The 20922-nt window shown below is 35.3% G+C and overlaps 1 protein-coding gene across 1 annotated transcript in view; it reads right to left on the reverse strand.

Moving 5' to 3' along the window:
• The window catches only part of Dnah14 (dynein axonemal heavy chain 14), a 356406-nt gene that overhangs the window by 276915 nt on the left and 58569 nt on the right, over positions 1-20922 (reverse strand). The window lies entirely within an intron of this gene.

The raw sequence follows: 20922 nt of genomic DNA on the forward strand, positions 1-20922 counted from the left end.
ACGAGCAGAACTACAAGCTCTCATTTGTGCTTCAAGTCATTTTGCAAAGGAGCCCATCAATATTTATTCTGACAGCTCATATGCAGTTGGAGTTACAAAAACTATTGAAACTTTAATTACTGAGTATACATCATCACAAGAGTTATTCAATTTGTTTCATATCCTACAAAAATGGTGCAAATGCAAAAGCACCCATGTTTTATAGGTCACATACGAACCCACACTAATATTAGGTAATAATAAGATTGATAAATTGGTTGCTGTTCACAAACAAATGTCTTTGTATGACTGTGCACAATCTTCACTTTTTTCACGTCATCAAAATGTTTTTAGTTTACATAAAAAATTTAATATTACTAGAGAACAAGCTTGTCAAATTGTACATCACTGCCCCCAGTGTGTTATACACACTCCACCTTTATTATCTGGGTAAATCCCTGTGGATTAAAACCAAATCAATTATGGCAAATGGATGCAACTCACATTCCTCAATTTAGTAAACAATGTTATGTATATATAGTTGTAGATACTTATTCTAGATTTATCTTTGCTACAGCCCATGGAAAAGAAAATATTCAACATGTTATTTCCCATTGTTTACCTGCCTTTGCAGTATTAGGATGTCCTTTGCAGATTAAAACTGATAATGAACCAGCTTATGTAAGCTCTTCTTTTCAACAATTTTTCCAAAAGTTTTATATTAACCATAAAACAGGTATTCCTTATAACCCTTCTAGATCAAGCCATTGGAGAACAAGCTCATCTATTAAGCTACAATTACAAAAACTAAAAGAGGAGATGGAACTAGGACTCCCCAAAATAACCTCAATCATGCTCTGTTCATTTTAAATTTTTTACATTGTGACTCAGAAGGTCACACTGCAGTTGAGTGACACATGTCTTCCACAGCAACAGGCCCTTTAGGCTGAGTTTGGTGGAAGGACTTACAGACTGGTCAATGGAAAGAACCAGATCCAGTGATTATATGGGGCAGAGGTCTTGCCTGTATTTTCCCTGAAGGTACTTTTCATTCTATTTGGGTACCTGAATGCACCATCAGGCATGGAGGACATAGAACCAAGATTCAAATGACTGAAGATTGACCCAGAGAATCCTTCCCTCAAAAAGAAGAAATATTGAAGGAAGAGAAGAAGAATGATGGCCCCAAGAAATTGAAGGAGGAAGCTACCCTCATGGAAGGACCTGAGGAAGTTGATGATTTGACAGCAAGGAAAAGTTAAATCTCCAACAATGATGCTTGTTGCAGTATTAACTCTATGGAGCTGTTGGGTAAAAGGAAATAAGGGAGAAATTTATTGGACTTATTTTCCAGATCCCAGCAGTGTGGACTGGAGAATCCATCCCAGTATTTACTAATGACTCATATATGATGGGAGGATTTACAGACACTCATATTACTCCCACCATGTGGCTGGATTTAATTATTCTGGCTATAGTGCCCAAGTACCTTTGTGTTGGTCCCATGGTAAACATGCTGGCTGACTAAAAGTGTCATTAGAAGAAAAGACAGCAATTAGGAGACCTAGACCAGCTAATCCTACTGTTACTAGAGACTCAAAAACTTATATCAGATCAGTTATTAAAATGGGACTTTTTCATAACAAACTAGTCATTTCAAAATACTTCCATGACTCTTCAAATAATCAAATAAATATTGATGAAAGGATTGAGACTAAGCTAAATCCCTTAGAGGCTACTGTCATAAATATTAGTAGTGAACTTTTGGCTTTGAAATTCAAGGAAAGACTTAAATGTCACGCTAGCTATAAGTATGTGTATGTTGCTGCTGCCAAATACAATGCTTCCCAATGGGATTGGGACAAGGTAAAAAAACCATTTATTGGGTATTTGGCAAAATAATAATAATAATAATAGTTTAGATCTTTTGGAGATCCATTATCATATTCAAGATATACAAGATAAAAAAGTAAGATTGATTTTTTGGGTCCTACCTCTTTAGCTGATCAAATACTTAAAGAATTGAATAGCTTTAACGCTGAAAACATTGTTAATCATTCTACATGGTATATCCTTCTATTATTGTCTTTGCTACTTAGTCTCTCTTGTATTGTAATCATAGGATAGCAAGCCTTCAAACAAGGATTCAGGGACTCGAAATACTGACTCATAACCTGCGTTTCAAAGAAAGAATGGGGAATATGTGGGGAGCTGCTTTGAATGTTTTGTGTCTTCCATCCTGGAACAGAGAGGCTTTGACCCTCACTATATCTTGTAGTGACTTAAACATTGCCCCAGTCCCAGAAGTTTGAGGATACATCTTCAGAAGTAGTCATCACCTTACATCCCTTAGATCAAATTAAACTCACATGTCCCTTGTAAATCTGCCCCTTCTTACTTTTTTTTGGATGGAACTTTTAAAGAAGTAGGGTCCTCCCAGTAAGAGCCCACATCTAAGCATGCTTGCTCTCTCTCTTGCTAGCCTCTCATGATTATCCCTTGCTCTCCCATTTGGGGAGCTTGAGGCCAAGAGTGGAGGAGTCATCCTGAAGCTTTTATTTAAAGGTAAAATGTGGGGATATCCAAAATGGCAGAAGAGAGGAGGTCCTGTTTCTGGCTGCTCTGTGGAATAAACCAAGAAAGCAGACAGGCAGCTTCTCCACAAGGTCTTACCTAGACAGAATACAACATCTCAGAGAGTGTGAGAAGACCCCTATACAGCAGATTTTCGAATAAATCACCAGCACCGTGACCACCCATGCAGAAATCAGAGCCTCTGCATTTGAATAAGTCTCCAGACTCCAGACCCAAAGCCCACAGTTCTAGCTCATTCATGGCTCACAAGTGGCTTAGCAGAACCACCTATCAGCACCTCTACAGAACTCCAGACTGCGCTCCACTCCCATGCAGGTCACTTGGCTGCTACCTATCCATAGCACAAAGCCATCACCCAGCTCCCCCCACCTCACCAGACACCCCGGTGCTGGTGGTGTTGCTATCAGATCGGATCTCCATTTGAGCAGGGACCTGGTTTCTACCCCCACCCCCAGCAGCAATAACTCACCAACCACCCAACACAAAAACAACAACTCTCAGTTGGACAGGAGTGTAGTGCGACCAGGGCGCTGCCCACCTGGTTTTAGCCTGGGGGTGAAAGGCCCCACAGTTGAGATCTGATAAGTAAGAGAGAGGAGGGGACTAAAGTCTGGAACATAACAGAGAGACCAGGATCTGGGAAATCTCCAGGCAAGAGAGGGAGACAATACCGGGGGCTCAGGTCAGATGAGTGGTCACAAAAAGAGACCTTTGGGGTGCAATTTCCCTTCTGGGACTGGTGGGCAGCACTCCCTGCTTCCAGATGCTCCACACCAGGTCCGGTCTTCTCACCCTGGTTACCTTCATCATTCTGAGGGCAGAGACACCAGCTTAAAACAGACAACCCCACCTACTGGATGAGAAGAAAAGCAGGAAAGCACATCTCTAAGAGTATTTTCTTCTTCTTCTTCTTTCTCTTCTACCCTTCTGTCCTCTGGCCCTCACATACCCAACATATGTGAAACCAAGAACTTTGGATGAAATACGACCTTGAGGACAGAGTCACCTGAATAATATAATATAGAGGAGTTTCATAAGCCTTTTTTTCTTTTCCTTCTCTTTTTTCCCTTTATTTTGTTCTCTCCTTTTTTCCCCTCTTCTTCTTTCACCCTCCAAATTTTACTATTTTTACATCCTGTATTTTTCTAAATACATATGTGTGTTTGCTTATGTACTCTACTGTCTTCCAACTTACTTGTCTACCCTAAATTACTTGCTATATATTCCCCTGCTACTAACCCTCTTCATTAGATTTCTCCTTAACATTTCCTAAGATATATTAACTCTATATCCTCACATCTTTCCCCCTCAGCATATTGTCCTACACCTGACCCCCAGGTCATTGTCCACTGCCAGAAACTGTAAACCTTTTTATGAAACTACTGATTATATTTTAAATAATAATTGAATCCAACATTTCTGGATATTGAGACTAAATTGTAAATGTCTTAATAATAACAATTTGTTCATAGGTGATGTATTATTGATATTGGGATCTGTTAACATTGTCCTTTCCCACAAAGGAGAGATCTTGGAACCCTATAAGAGCACTACAAATATATAGGGTAAAAACAATAACACACAAGATCCACAGAGTTGGAAAGGAAGACACTGACCAACATGAAAGACAAAGGAAGTAAGTACCATAAACAAATCAAGACAACATATCATTAGAAGCATTGGTAGCTATAGCAGAAAAAATGACAAAGAAAGATTTCAAGATATACATGGTTAAGATATTCTGGGATCTCAAAGAAGACATAAGAAAACAAATAGAAGCAGTGATAGATCACTTCAACAATGAGTTACATAAACAAATCCAAGAAGCAAAAGATCACCTCAACAGGGAGATATAGGTTCTAAAAAACCAAACAAACAAAAATACTAGAAATGAAAGAAATAATAAACCAAATTAAAAACTCAAACAAAAGCATCACCAACAGAGTACACCACTTATAAGATAGGACATCAGACAATGAAGATAAAATATATCATCTTGAAAAGTACATAGACCACACAGCAAAAGTGATAAGAAAGCATGAGCAGAACATTCAAGAAATATGGGATAGCATAAAAAGAACAAATTTAAAAGTTATTGGGACAGAGGAAGGAATAGAGTTCTAAACCAAAGGAATGAGCAATCTATTCAATAAGTGATATCAGAAAATTTCCAAACATGAAAAATGAATTGGAAATCAAAATTCAAGAAGCCTACAGGACACTGAATATACAAAATCACAGCAGATCCACACCAAATCACATTATAACAAAAATGCCCAACATTCAGAATAAGGAGAGAATTTTAAAATCCATAAGAAAAGGAATCAAATTACATATAGGGGGAAACCAAGTAGGATAACGGCAGATTTTTCAATACAGACTCTGAAAGCTAGAAGATTCTAGAACAACATATATCAAGCTCTAAAGAAAACAGATGCCAACCAAGAATTTTGTATCCAGCAAAATTAAGCTTTAGATTTGATGTTGAAATAAAGACCTTACACGATAAACAAAAGTAAAAGAATTTATAGCTAAAAAACTGGCAAACAAAATATTTCCTGAAAAGGAATGAAAAACAACAATGAAAATCAATAGAGGGGAGTAGTACACTAAAGGAAAAACTAATCAAAGAGGAAAACCAAGTCAAGTTAAATATCAAAAATAAACAAATATGGCTAGAAATACAAACCATGTCTCAATAGTAACCCTAAATATTAATAGCTTAAACTCACCAATCAAAAGACATAGGCTAGCAGATTGGATTTAAAAATACCCAAAAATATGCTGCCTACAGGAGACTCATCTGTTAGAAAAAGACATATACAGACTGAAAATGAAAGGCTGGAAAAATCATACCACTCACATGAACTGTGGAAGCAAGTAGAGGTTTCCATACGCATATCAAATAAAGTAGACTTCAAGCCAAAGTTAATCAAAAGGGATAAAGATGGACATTACATACTGCTTAAGGGAATCATACACCAACAAAACATAACAATCATAAATATATATGCCCCAAACAATTGTGCAGCTATGTTCATCAAACAAACTCTTTTCAAGTTAAAGAGTCAAATTGACCACAACACAATAAACTTGGGTAACTTTAACACACCTCTTTCACTACTGGATAGATCTTCCAAACAAAAGTTGAATAAAGGAACTATAGAACTCAATGACACAATCAATAACTTAGACTTAACTGACAATATATAGAATATTTCAACCTGCATCAAGTGGATACACTGTCTTCTCAGCAGCACACAGATCCTTCTCTAAAATAGACCATATACTATGCCACAAAGCAACTCTCAGCAAACACAAAAAAGTAGAGATACTACCATGCATTTTATCAGATCATAATGGAAGGAAATTGGAAATCAACAACAAAATAGAAAATAAAAAATTCTCCATCACTTGGAGACTAAACAATATGCTATTGAATGAACAATGGGTTACAGAAGACATCAAGGAGGAGATTAAAAAATTCTTAGAGGTAAATGAGAACATAGACACAAAATATAGAAATCTCTGGGACACTATAAAAGCAGTATTAAGAGGAAAATTCATTGCATGGAGTTCATTCCTTAAAAGAAGTCAATAAATAAATGACCTCACACTACATCTCAAAGCCCTAGAAAAAGTAGAACAAATCAGCAGCAGCTGTAGAAGGCAAAAAATAATTAAATTATAGCTAAAATCAATGAAATTGAAACAAAAGAAACAATTGAAAAAATTGATATAACAAAAAGTTGGTTCTTTGAAAAAAAATAAATAACATTGACAGACCCTTAGCTATGCTAATGAAGGGGAGAGAGAGAACTCAAATTACCAGCATATGTGATGAAAAAGACAATATCACAACAGACACTACAGAAATACAGAGTATAATTAGAAATTATTTTGAAATCTTATACTCCAATAAAATAGAAGACATTAAAGGCATTGAGAAATTTCTTAAGTCATATGATTTGCCCATGAGTCATGAAGATATACACAATTTGAACAGACCAATATCAAGTGAGGAAATAGAAGAAACCATCAGAAACTTACCAATCAAGAAAAGCCCAGGACCAGATAGATACACAGCTGAGTTCTACAAGGCCTTTAAAGAAGAACTAATACCAATACTCTTCGATTTATTTCAGGAAATAGAAAAACAGGCATTAATTCCAAACTCATTCTATGAGGCCAATATCACTCTGATCCAAAAACCAGGCAAAGACACATTAAAGAAAGAAAATTTCAGACAAATATCTCTAATAAATATAGATGTAAAAATTCTCAATCAAATTCTGGCAAATTGAGCCGGGATCACTGCTGGGTCAGCTGTGCCTATGGCGTGGGTGGAGGCAAGGCTCTGCCCATCGGAAGGATGGGTTACTCGTGCCCCCTGCACCCAGACCACATCTGGTTGGCTCATGCTCCCGCCGGTTGTGAACTTTAACATCTGATCATGGCTACCCGCAACATGGCTGCCCTGGGTGTGGAAGACTGTGCCAAGAAGTGACCCTGACAACTCCTGGAATCTCCCACCTGATTAGTTATCTTATTGTGCCACATGGCTTCCCTTCCCCTCCTAGGAGGTCCATTCTCATGTCTTCCTAATGTGTTCTCCAATCTGCTGGGATGGGGGTCAGCCTCTCTTTGGTGTTGTCACAATCTCTGTAAGCCTGAAGATTAGGCCCAACCTTGTGATCCCCAAAGACCTGGTCTACAAATAAAAAAGGATGCTCAGGAGGCCTCACCCTTAAGCAGGTGTTCCTGTGGTACCAGGCAGCCTATTTGAGGATTATGCATCACCACACATGTGGATGGCTCAGCCCTGGCTTCTGGCCTGGCCTGAGATTTTAGGGAACTTGAATGAGAGAGATGGTGCAGGGGCCACCTTTCCCAAAAGGCAGGTGAGTCAGATCTCTGTCCCCCTCCCAGAGGAAGCCTGGGGCACCGTGCCCAGGAGGAAAGGGGCCGTCTAGATCCTTCCTATGGCAGTCTCCTCCATCCCTGACCTTGAAAGCCTTGATAATAAAGGCAACAACTTCTCTCTTCTGGAGAAAAAAAAATTCCAGCAAATCGAATACAAAGACATATCAAAAAGATTGTGCACCATGATCAAGTGGGGTTCATCCCAGGGATGCAAGGTTGGTAGAACATACGGAAATCAAAAAATGAAATTCATCACATCAATAGACTTAAAATAAGAACCCTATGATAATCTCAAAAAATGCAGAAAAAGCATTTGACAAAATACAGCACTCCTTCATGTTCAAAATGCTAGAAAAACTAGGGATATCAGGAACATACCTCAACATTGTAAAGGCTATCTACACTAAACCTCAAGCCAACATCATTGTAAATGGAGAAAGATTGAAGGCATTCCCTCTAAAAACTGGAACAAGACAGGGATGCCTTATTTCACCATTTATATTCAACATAATTCTTGAAACACTGGCCAGAGCAATTAGACAGATGAAAGAAATTAAAGGGATATGTATAGGAAAAGAAGAACTTATATTAGCACTATTTGCTGACTATATGACTCTATACCTCGAAGATCCAAAAAGCTCCACCAGGAAACTTCTAGAACTAGTAAATGAATTCAGCGAAGTAGCAGGATATAAAATTAACACCCATAAATCAGTGACAAATTCTCTGAGAATGAAATGAAGAAAACTACCCCATTCACAATAACCTCAAAAAAAAAAAGATACTTGGAAATCAACTTAACAAAAGAGGTGAAAGATCTATACAATGAAAACTACAGAACCCTAAAGAGAGAAATCAAAGAAGACCTTAGAAGATGGAAAGATCTCCCTTGCTCTTGGATAGGCAGAATTAATATTATCAAAATGACCATACTACCAAAAGCACTATACAGATTTAATGCAATTCCGCTCAAAATCCCAATGGCATTCCTCATAGAAATAGAAAAAGCTATCATAAAACTCATCTGGAAAAATAAGAGACTCAGAATAGCTAAAGCAATCCTTAGCAGGAAGAGTGAAGCAGGTGGCATCACTATACTAGACCTTAAACTATACTGCAGAGCATCAGTAAACAAAAACAGCATGGTACTGGCACCAAAACAGACTGGTAGACCAATGGTACAGAATAGAGGACACAGAAACTAACCCACAAAATTACATAATTACAATTATATTAGACAAAGGTACCAAAAACATGTACTGAAGATAGCATCTTCAATAAATGGTGCTGGGAAAACTGGAAATCCATATGCAACAAAATGAAGTTTAACCCTTATCTCTCACCATGCACAAAACTTAACTCAAAATGGATCAAAAACCTAGAACTTACACCAGAGACCCTGTGTCTAATAGAAGAAAAAGTAGGCCCTAATCTTCATCATGTGGGATTAGGCCCCAACTTCCTTAATAAGACCCCTATAGTGCAAGAATTAAAGTCAAGAATTAATAAATGGGATGGATTCAGACTAAAAAGTTTCTTCTCAGCAAAAGAACAATCAGTGAGTTGAATAGACAGCCTACAGCTTGGGAGAAAATTTTTACCACTCACACATCAGATAGAGCACTAATCTCTAGGATATATAAAGAACTCAAAATAAGCACTGAAAAAAACAAATAACCCAATCAATAAATGGGCCAAGGACCTGAACAGACACTTCTCAGAAGAGGATATACAATCAATCAACAAATATATGAAAAGATGCTCATCATCTCTAGCAATCAGAGAAATGCAAATCAAAACTACTAAGATATCATCTCACTTAGTCAGAATGGCAGCTACCATGAACAACAATAAGTGTTGGCAAGGATGTGGGGAAAAAGGTACACTCACACATTGATGGTGGGACTGCAAAATGGTACAGGCAATATGAAAAGCAGTATAGAGATTCCTTGGAAATCTGGAAATGGAACCACCATTTGACCCAGCTATCCCTCTCCTCGAACTATACCCAAAGTACTTAAAAACAGCATACTACAGGGACACAGCCACATCAGTGTTTATAGCAGAACAATTCATAATAGCTAAACTGTGGAGCCAACCCAGTTTCCCTTCAGTGGATGAATAGATAAAAAAATGTGGCATATATATATATATATATATATATATATATATATATATATATATACAATGGAATTTTACTCTGCATTAAAAGAGAATAAAATCATGGCATTTGCAGGTAAATGGATGGTGTTGGATAATGCTAAGTGAAGTGAGCCAATCCCCAAAAAACAAATGCCAAATGTTTTCTCTGATAATAAGGAGGCTGACTCATAGTGGGATAGGGATGGGGAACATGGGAGAATTACATGAATTCTATATAGGGAGAGGGGTGAGAGGGAAAAGGAGGGAGCAAGGAATTAGCAAGGATTGTGAAATGCGATGGACATCATTATACAAAGTACATGTATGGAGACTTGAATTGGGTGTCTACCTACTTTATATACAAACAGAGATATGAAAAATTTTGGTATATATGTGTAATAAGAATTCTAATCCAAAAAGTACATGTATAAAGGCTTGAATTGTCTTGAACATACTCTATATACAAAGATGAAAAACTGTACTCTATATGTAATAAGAATTGTAATGCATTCTGCTGTCATGAATTTAAAACAATAAAATCAATAAAACTAAAAACTAAAAATAAATAAAGGTAAAGTGTGTGTCTGTGTTTTATGTGGTGTTCCTGGAAATTCATATGAGTGACCTTAAGTCCAACTGCCCCCGTGGGCCAAGGGCAGCAAAAAATAAAAACAACAAATAGAAAAAAATGTTATCTAAGATAAGAATCTGTGTACATTGCTGGTAAAAACTTAAATGATGCAGCCATTGGATAAAATGGTAGGATAATTCCTCAAAAGGTTAACATGGGACTACCATATGATCCAGCAATTATGTTTCTAGTTATATACTTCAAGGAATTGAAAGCAGAAACCCAACCAGATATAGCACCAATGTTTATAGCAGCATTATTCACAATGTTTATAGCAGCATTATTCACAATAGCCAAAAATGAAAACAAACCAAACCCCCATCAAAAAATGAATGCATATAAATGTAATATATTACATATAGATAATATAATATTACACAGTCTTAAAAGGAATGAAATTCTGATGCATGCTTCAATATGGATGAATCTTGAAGATAATATGCTAAGTAAAATAAGTCACATAATATTTCTAGATATACAGAATAGATAAATTTATAGACACAGAAAGTATAATACAAGTTACCATGACTGGAGGGGGATGGTAATAAAGAATATATTATTGGGATCCAAGATGGCAGCCCAGAGGGAGGCAGCATTCTGTGTTGCTCCATGACCTGGGAGTTAGAATAGGTAGAATACTGCTTCTCTGTAAGCAATTTCCTACTCCTGTGCAGGAATCAGAGCAACTGTGCCTATCCAGGGCTCCAGGCCTTAGTGTCAGAGTAGGTCTCCAAACGTTTTGCCCACGCAGGACTACTGGGTACCCGGGCAGGACCATCAGCACTGGCCACCCATTTGAGCAGAAATCACTGACACCACACCCACACAGGACACAACAGCTTCCCATACACAGGACCTTCAGCTGCTACTCCCATGTGGACCCCTATCTACCAATATGGGGCTCCCCTGGTTGCCACCATCTTGGGATTCTGCAGCAGTGGATATAGTCCCCTGTGCCACTGTAGCCTGCCTGCACCTAAGAACTTCACATAGGCTCTGAAGTCAGCCGACAGCCAAGCCACTGAGCTCATCTCTGAACTCATTGTTCAATGCCATCACTAGCCTCCCCCCACCTGACCCAAAAACCCCTCTACTGAAAGCAGGTGCCTCCATGTTGGGTCACATTTATCACCATCTTCAGTGGGGGCAACTCCCAGTTTGGAACTCTGGCTGGCCAGGTACCTACTTTCTAACTGCCCCCTCTCACCAGGAACTACTACCCTGGCACAGTGACAGCCTGGTTTCCTTTACCATCCAGGGGGTGGAGACACCAGCTAACAACAGACAACCCCATCTATTGGATGAAAAGAGAAGCAGGAAAGATACTGATTTCCAACCAAAACAATCCCTTTTTCTTCCTTCAAGATTTTTTTCCCTCTCCCTCTCTATTCTCCTGCCCTCACATCCCCAACATATGTGAAACCAAGTACTTTGCAGGACTAGATTGAATAAAATATTACAGTTGTGTTGCATATTCTTTTGTATTTTCTTTTTCCCCACCAATTTCTACTATTTTAACATTTTTATTTTTTCTTTATATGTGTTTGTTTTATGTACTCTACTGTCTTCCCACCTATTTGTCTACCCCAAATTACTTCCTCTCCCTTCTCCTCTACTAGATCTAATTTTCTTTAGATTTCTATTTCACATTTCCTAAGATATAACAAACAACTCTATATCCTTACCTCCTACATCTTCAGCATATCATCCTATTACTCATCCCCAGTTCTTTGTCTACCATCAGAAACTGTAAACCCTTTTTCAAACCTACTAAGTATATTGCAGATAATAATTGAATTCACAATTTCTGTACATTGTGACCAAACTGTAAATGTCTTAATAGCAAACATTAGTTTTTAGGGTGTATACTGTTTATATTGGGATCTGATAACATTCACCTCAAAGGAGAGGTATTGAATCCCAACAGGGGCACTAGAAGCCTACAGGGTAAAAACAGTGACTCCTCCAATCCACAGTGCTAGAAGGGAAGACTCACAAACAATATGAAAAGACAAGGGAAGAAAGTGCCCCAGACAAATCAAGATACCGCATTATTAGAATCCATGGCAAGCACAGTAGAAGAAATTTCAGAGAAAGAGTTCATAATTAAAATGTTCTGCAAATTAAAGGATGATATAAAAGAAGAAATACAGACAGCAAAATATCATTTCGACAAAGAGCTACATAACAAACATAGGAAGAAAAGAATACTTCAATAGGGAGATAGAGGTTCTTAAAAACCCAAAACACACAGAAATTCTTGAAATGAAAGAAACAATAAACCAAATTAAAAGTTCAATTGAAATCATCACCAAGAGATTAGACCACTTGGAAGCAGGACCTCAGACAATGAAGACAAAATATATAATCTTGAAAAGATTGTAGATCACAGAATGAAAATGGCAAGAAACCATGAGCAGTACATACAAGATATATTGGATATAATTAAAAAAAAAAATTTAAGAGCTCTTGAGATAGAGGAAGGAATAGAGTTCCAAACCAAAGGAATGAGCAATCTATTCAATGAAATAATATAAGAAAATTTTCCAAACATGAAGAATGAATTGGAAAACCAAATCCAAGAGACTTACAGGACACCAAATGTACAAAATCACAACACATTCACACCAAAGTACATTATAACAAAAATGCATAACATACAGAATAAGGAGAGAATATTAAAAGCCATAAGACAAAGGAATCAGATTACATATAGGGGGAAACCAATTAGATTATGTGCAAATTTTTCAACCCAGACTCTGAAATCTAGAAGATCCTGGAACAACCTATATCAAGCTCTGAAAGAAAATGGATGCCAACCAAGAATCTTATAGTCAGCAAAATAAAGCTTTAGATTTGACTATGAAATAAAAAACTTCCATGATAAACCAAAGTTGAAAGAATTTACAACTCGAAAGCCTACACTACAGAACGTCCTCGGCAAAATATTCCATGAAGAGGAATTGAACAGCAACAATGAAAATCAGCAAAGGGAGGTATTACACTAAAGAAAAAACTTATCAAAAGAGAACCAAGTCAAATTAAATACAAATAAAAATGACTAGGATACAAATCATGTCTCAATAATAACCCTGAGTGTTAATGGCCTAAACTCAACAATCAAAAGGCATAGACTAGCAGATTGGACTTTAAAAAAAAGACCCAATAATATGCCTCCAAGAGACCCATCACATAGAAAAAGAGATCCACAGACTTGGGAATCAACCTAACAAAAGAGGTGGAAGACCTCTACAATGAAAACTATAGAATGCTAAAGAAAGAAATTAAAGAAGACCTAGAAGGTGGAAAGATTTCCCGTGTCTTTGGATAGGCACAATTAATATTGTCAAAATGACCATACTACCAAAAACATTACAGATTTAATGCATTTCCAATCCAAATCCCAAGACATTCCTCATAGAAATAGAAAAGCAATCATAGAATTCATCTGGAAAAATGAAAGACCCAGAATAGCTAAAGCAATCTCTAGCAAGAACATTGAAGCAGGTGGCATCACTATACCAGACCTTAAACTATACTACAGAGCAATAGTAACAAAAACCGCATGGTATTGGCACAAAAATAGACTAGTAGACCAATGGTACAGAATAAAGGACACAGAGACTAATCCACATAATTACAGTTATATTATATTAGACAAAGATGCCAAAAACATACATTGGAGAAAAAATAGCCTCTTAAACAAATAGTATTGGGAAAACTAGAAATCCATTGCAACAAAATGAAATTAAACCCTATCTCTTACTATTCACAAAACTCAAATTTAAGTGGATCCAGGACCTAGGACTTATACCAGAGACCCTGCATCTAATAGAAGAAAAAGTAGGCCCTAATCTCCATCATATAAGATTAGGCCCCTACTTCCTTAATAAGACTCCTATAGTGCAAGAATTAAAATCAAGAATTAATAAATGGGATGGATTCAAACTAAAAAGCTTCCTTTCAGCAAAAGAAACAATCAGTGAATTGAATAGACAGCCTACAGCTTGGAAGCAAATTTTTACCCCTTACACATCAGAGAGAGCACTAATCTCTAGGGTATATAAAGAACTCAAAATAAGCACTGAAAAAAACAAATAACCCAATCAATAAATGGGCCAAGGAGCTGAACAGACACTTCTCAGAAGAGGATATACAATCAATCAACAAATATATAGAAAAATGTTCATCATCTCTAGCAATTAGAGAAATGCAATCAAAACTACTCTTAAGATTTCATCTTAGTCAGAATGGCAGCTATTATGAAGACAAATAACAGCAGAATGCATTACAATTCATATTACACATATAGAGTACAGTTTTTCATGTCTCTGTTTATACACAAAGTATATTCACACCATTTGTGTCTTCATACATGTATTTAGGGTAATGATGTCCACCTCATTCCACCAACTTTGTCCCCTCTCTCTTCCCCTCACTCCCCTTTGCCCTATCTAGTGTTTGTCTAATCTCCCCATGCTCCCCCTCCCAACCCCACTATGAATCAGCCCCCTTATATCAGAGAAAACATTCAGCATTTGGGTTTTGGGGATTGGCTAACTTCACTTAGCATTATATTCTCTAACTCCATCTATTTACCTGCAAATGTCATCATTTTATTTTTTTTTTGAGTAATATTGTCCAGGAGAACCTACCTCATTTTAATATAGATATCCAAAATTACTGTACTGAATCCCATACAAAGTTAAGGCAGTAAAAAAAATTAAAATAAACTAAAAAATCTTTCAAAAGATTCTGACATTTTTCCAGGTGTAGTGGCATATGCCTGTAATCCCAGTGTCTCAGGAGGCTGAGGCAGGAGGATCTTGAGTTCAAAGCCAGTCTCAGCAAAAGTGAGGCACTAAGCAACTCAGTGTGACCTTATCTCTAAATAAAATACAAAATAGGGCTGGGAATGTAACTTAGTGTTCAAGTCCCCGAGTTTAATCCCCAGTACCCCCCTGAAAAAAAATGATTCTGACATTTCATTATCTAGAACTCTGTACTCAGTGAACATATCCTATATGAATCACATAGAAATGTTTTTAGATACCCCAAAATGGAGGGAACTATTTCCCAGTAGGCCTATACTAAAAAAATATTCTGAAAAGAATTGTTCTGGAAGAAGGAAAATTGTCCTATACAGAAACAAAAACAAGCAAAGAAAAAGAACACAAGAAGTGATAATTATGTGGGTAAATATAAATGAATATTGACCATTTAAAACAATACTTTTAATGTTGTATTGAATTAAAATATATGAACTAAAAAAGCATTTAAAATATATGTGACATAACACTGTGAAAGTCAAGAGGAAAGTAAACAGTTAAATGTTCTAAAATTTTAGCAGTATCATGGAAGTGATGAAAATAATAATAATAATTAGTATTAACTTTTAAGGCTATCTGCTTTTAGATTAATTAAACACTTTTATACATATTCAACATTTCCCTTCTATTATATTGTTCCTGTTATATCCATCATTACATTTTAGTGGTTACCCTGAAGCAGTTAAGGTGAGTAAAACTTTTCTGTAAGTAGTCAGGAAATATTTCATGTTTTTTGGGCTAAAGAGTGGTCTTAACTATTCAACTGCACCTTCTAGTTCAAAAGCAGTCATAGACAGTGTGTAAACTAGAAGGTATGGCCTTATTCCAAAAAAAAAATTCTTTATGAAAACACACTGCCACAGGATTTGGCATATGGGCTCTATTTTGCTGACACTTGGTCTAAATAGACAGTTCTAAATTATCTACCAAAGAAAAGCTATGACAACTAATGTGTAAGTTTAGTAAGGTCACGGATACAAGGTTAATATACAAAAGTTAGTTCTTTATTTCAGGAATATTTAGAAGTTGAATTAAAAATAAAAGTACTTAAGAACATTAAAATATGAAATATATAATTATAAATCAATAAAAATGTGTAATATTTGTACACTGTGCTTTATAAAATGCTGATAAATAAATTAGAGAAGATTTAAATAAAAGGTCTATTGCACCATGTTCTGAGCTTTGAAGACTAAATATTAAGATGCCAAATCTCCTAAGATTGATCTATTGATTCAGTGCACTCTCAATTGAAATCTCAGTAATAATAGGCCATTTTCTAAAAAAGAAAACTTCAATTTAATTCTAAGATTTATATGGAAAAGCAAATGAATGATGATAGTCAAACTTTAAAGAATTTTTAAAAACAAACTTGGAGAACTGATTTTAAGATATTATAAAGACTATGAAGTATGTGTAAAAAGATAGATCTACAGATCGCTGGCACAGAAGAGAGAGTTCAGAAATGGACTCCAAAAATATTTAATTAATTTTCAACAAGCTGCCAAGGCAATTCCATGGAGGAATAATAGTCATTTTGGGAAACGGATGGAGTAACTAAATATCCATATGCAAAATAATATATACCTCAGACCACACCTTGAACAATTTACAAAATTTTGCTTGAAAACGTGCATAAATGTAACATAAAATCAAAAAGCACAAAACTTCTAGAAAAAAATAATGAGGAAAATAATCACACTGTTGAGTTAGAAAAAAAAGGAAGAAAAAAAATCAATCTTACATAGAAAACACTCCTTAATAACCAGTGAGTCAAATATGAAATTACAGGGGAAATCAGCATAAAAATTAAATGAAGAAAGTTAATGAAAATTAAAATATAATATACCAAACTCCTTGTTCAGTGAAAGCAGTGTTGAAGAGAAATTGGTTGCTATAAAAATTACATTAAAAAAGAATAAAAGATTTCAACTAAATAATCTAAACTGCTACTTCTAAAAAAGAGAAAATAAACAAACTAAGCCTAAGCAAGCAGAAAAGAAATAATAAAGACTAGAATGGAAATAAGTGAAATAGAGAAAAGGTGAAAAAAAATCAATAAGATCAAAAGTTGGTTGCTTAAAATGATTGAGAAAATTGATAAACTGATAGCTAGGCTGAAAAAAAAAGAAGAAGAAGAGAATCCCCAAATTACTAAACTCTAGAATAAAAAAGAAGATATCACTACTGACCTTATAGAAATTTAAAAGATAATGAGTAAGTATTATAAACAGCTATATGCTAACAGTTTAGATAATTTAAATAAAATAGACAAAATTCTAGAAAGACACAAAATACCAAAATGTCTCAAGAAGAAATATAAATAGATCAATAACAAATAAAGCAATTTAACAGATGACTGTAATACTTCCTGTTATGGTTTGGATCTGAAATGTCCCGCAAAGATTCATGTGTTGAGGGCTTAGTCTTTAATGTAGCAGTGTTCAGTGGTGGGGATTTTTTGCAAGTAATTGGGATCATGAGGACTCTGATCTCATCAGTGCATGCATTCATTAATATCTGAATATACTACTGGGAGGGGAGACCTACTCAAAGGGAGTAGGTCACTAGGGGCATGGCCTAGAAGAATATTTTTGATCCCCACTGTCAGTTTCCTAACTGCCATGAGTAAGCAACTTTCTTCTCATTATGATGGTCTGCCTCACATCAGGCCCAAAGCAATGGAGCCAGCTGCCCATGCATTGAAACCTCTGAAACCACAAGCCAAAACAAATCTTTCCTCATCTAGGTTCATTTTCTCAGGTATCTGTCATAGCAACAAAAAGCTGACTAACACACTTTACATACAAAAAAGCCCAGGCCTACACTTAGTCCTTTTTGTGCTACTATAACAAAACACTTGAGATTGGGTAAATTATAAATAATAGAGAGTTATTTCTTAATATTCTGGAGACTAAGAAGCCCAATGTCAAGGGGCTTCCATCTAGTGAGGGCTTTCTGACTATGTCACCCCATGATGGAAGGCAAGAGAACATGAGAGAGACAAAGACAGAGAAGAGAAAGGGGCTGAACTCATTCTTTTGTCAGTAACCCACTCTAGAAATAATGACATTAATCTATTCATAAGGATAGAGCCTTCATGACCTAGTCACTCTTAAACATCCTACCTCTTAACCTGGTTACATCAGGGATAAGGTTTCCAACACATGAACTTTGGGGGACACATTCAAACCATAACAAGGACATTCTACCAATTTTTTCAGAAAGAACTAATACCAATTCTTCCCATTTTTTCCCAAAGATAGAAAAGGAGGTAGCTCCTCCCAATTTATTCTTGGAGATCACTACTACCCTGAGACCAAAACCAAAGGCATCATGGGAAAACTATAGACCAATATTCATAGAAGCAGAAAACCTCAATAAAATACTAGCAAATCAAATCCAGCAGCATATACAAAGGATTTTACACTATAATAAAATTACACCTATCCCAAGAATACAAAGTTGATTCAGCCTATGAAAATGTATGTATATAGCATAATTTGCCATATTAATAGAACAAAGAACACATAGTTATCTCAATTGATACAGAAAAAAAGTATTTGACAAGATCCAACAATACCTCATGATAAAAACATTCAACAAATAAAGCTAGATGTGAACTTCCTCAACTGATAAAAAGTATTTTTTAAAAACTCACAGGTGGCATAATGTTTAATAATAAAAGAATAAGGTGCCCCCCAAATCAGGAACAAAACAGGGATGTTCAATCCACCACTCCTAACCAACATTGTATTAAAGTACTTACTAGCTATGACCATAAAGCAACAAAAAAATAAAAGGCATCTTATTGGGAAGGAAGAAGTGAAATTATCTCTATTTGTAGATGATACGATCCTGTAAATAGAAAATCCCAGGGAATAAGAAAACAAAACAAGATATTAGAGCTAGTAAACAGATTCAACAAGATTGCAGGGTATAAGATCAATGTATATAAATCAATTGTATTTCAATCAATGAGCAATGAACATCCAAATATGAAAAAATAATTCCATTCATAATAGCATGAAAAGAACAAATTTTTTATGATAAATTTACAAAAGAAGGAATGACTCAAATACTGAAAACTACAAAACATTATTAAAGAAATTAAAGAAGTCCTACTAAGTAAATGGAAAGACATTCCGTGTTCATGGATTGGAGGACTATATATTCTTGGTATGAAATTTCGCACAATATTAATGTACAAATTTAATGAAATTTCTATCAAAATCCCAATTGCTTTTAGCAGAAACTGGCAAGCTGACTCTAAAAATACATACAGAAATTCAAGTGAATCAGAATAGCCAAAACAATATTAATAAGAACAACATCATTGGAAAATTCACGTTTTCCAGTTTCAAAACTTATGACAAGGTTATTATAGTCAAGGTAGTGTGATATCAGTATATATATATATATATGCCAATGGAACAAAATTGAGAGTCCAGAAATAAACCCATATGTTTACAGTCATCTGTCAAATAGTATGCCAAGACAATTCAATGAAGAAATGGTATTTTGCTTTCAACAAATAGTGCTGGGACAACTGGATATTCATATGCCAAAGAATGAGTTTGGACCCCTATCACATTAATAAAAAAAAACTAACTCAAATATGTAAAAGCAAGATTTGAAGTTATAAAATTTTACAAAAAGAAAACCAGTATAAATCTTCATGACCTTAGATTAGGGAATGACTTCTTAGATACACATAAAGCACAATAAATCAAAAATAAATAAATAAAATTCATAAAAGTTTAAAACTTTTGTGTTCCAATGAATACTATCAAGAAAGTGAAAAGAAAACCCACAGAATCCAAAATTATACAAAGAATTCTCAATATAAAAAGACAGCACAATTAATAGGTTAATAGGCAACCTAAGTCATGAAACTAGTCAAGACACAGAATATAGATTAGAACCCAGGTGATCTGATCCACACACAAAAAAAATGGAATAATTTCAACCACAACCTATGTATTTCTTCCATACCATAAAACATACACAAGATATGGTGTGCTTAAAAACTGAGTTACACTAGGAAAAATATGTCGAGAAGTCTAGAAAACTGCACATACAAAAAGACACCATATTTAAGTGATGGAATTAGGGGTTGTTTCCCAAATTTTATAAAGTAAGATGAATTATCTATACTAATATTTTTTGTTAAAAAGCTACGTTTAGGATGTAAAGATTTTTTTAAAAACACACACACAGATTTAGAGGAAATAAAATTATAATGTGCTATCACTAAAAAGTTATGTTCCTGCATAGGCTAAAGTCTTGGTACTGGTTCAAACCAGTTAAGATGCTAGTAAGCTCATGACATAAGCTCTGTGGAGTCAGAAATAATTAGATAAACAGAATAGGTTATCTTTAATATTCTCCAAATTTTTATGAATTAATACATTTTCAGCTCTGAGTTATGATAATGAAACTTTGATTTGACTAAAATAATAATGCTAAATTTTGATAGTTTTGATATAAATATTCAACCATTTAAATTAATATGCCTTGTTTCACAAGTTAGAGTAGATAGATCCACTTGTAGAAAATAAGAAAAAATGCTTTATTTTTTTAATATATTTTTATTTGTTCTAATTAGTTATACATGACAATAAAATGCATTTTGACATATTATACATAAATGGAGTATAACTTTGAATGCTTTGTTTTTAATGGTAGTATTTCAATAAAAGGTCAGAATTATTTTTCAAATACTGTCTTATTTGGGAGAAATATTTAATAGATATTTCCTGAAGCTGACTCAAATTTCAACTGAACCTGTGGCTCTTTCCAAAATCATTCTCACATATCATT

The sequence above is a fragment of the Urocitellus parryii genome, chromosome 9 (genome assembly GCF_045843805.1).
Source record: "Urocitellus parryii isolate mUroPar1 chromosome 9, mUroPar1.hap1, whole genome shotgun sequence".
NCBI classification, from domain to species: Eukaryota; Metazoa; Chordata; class Mammalia; order Rodentia; family Sciuridae; genus Urocitellus; species Urocitellus parryii.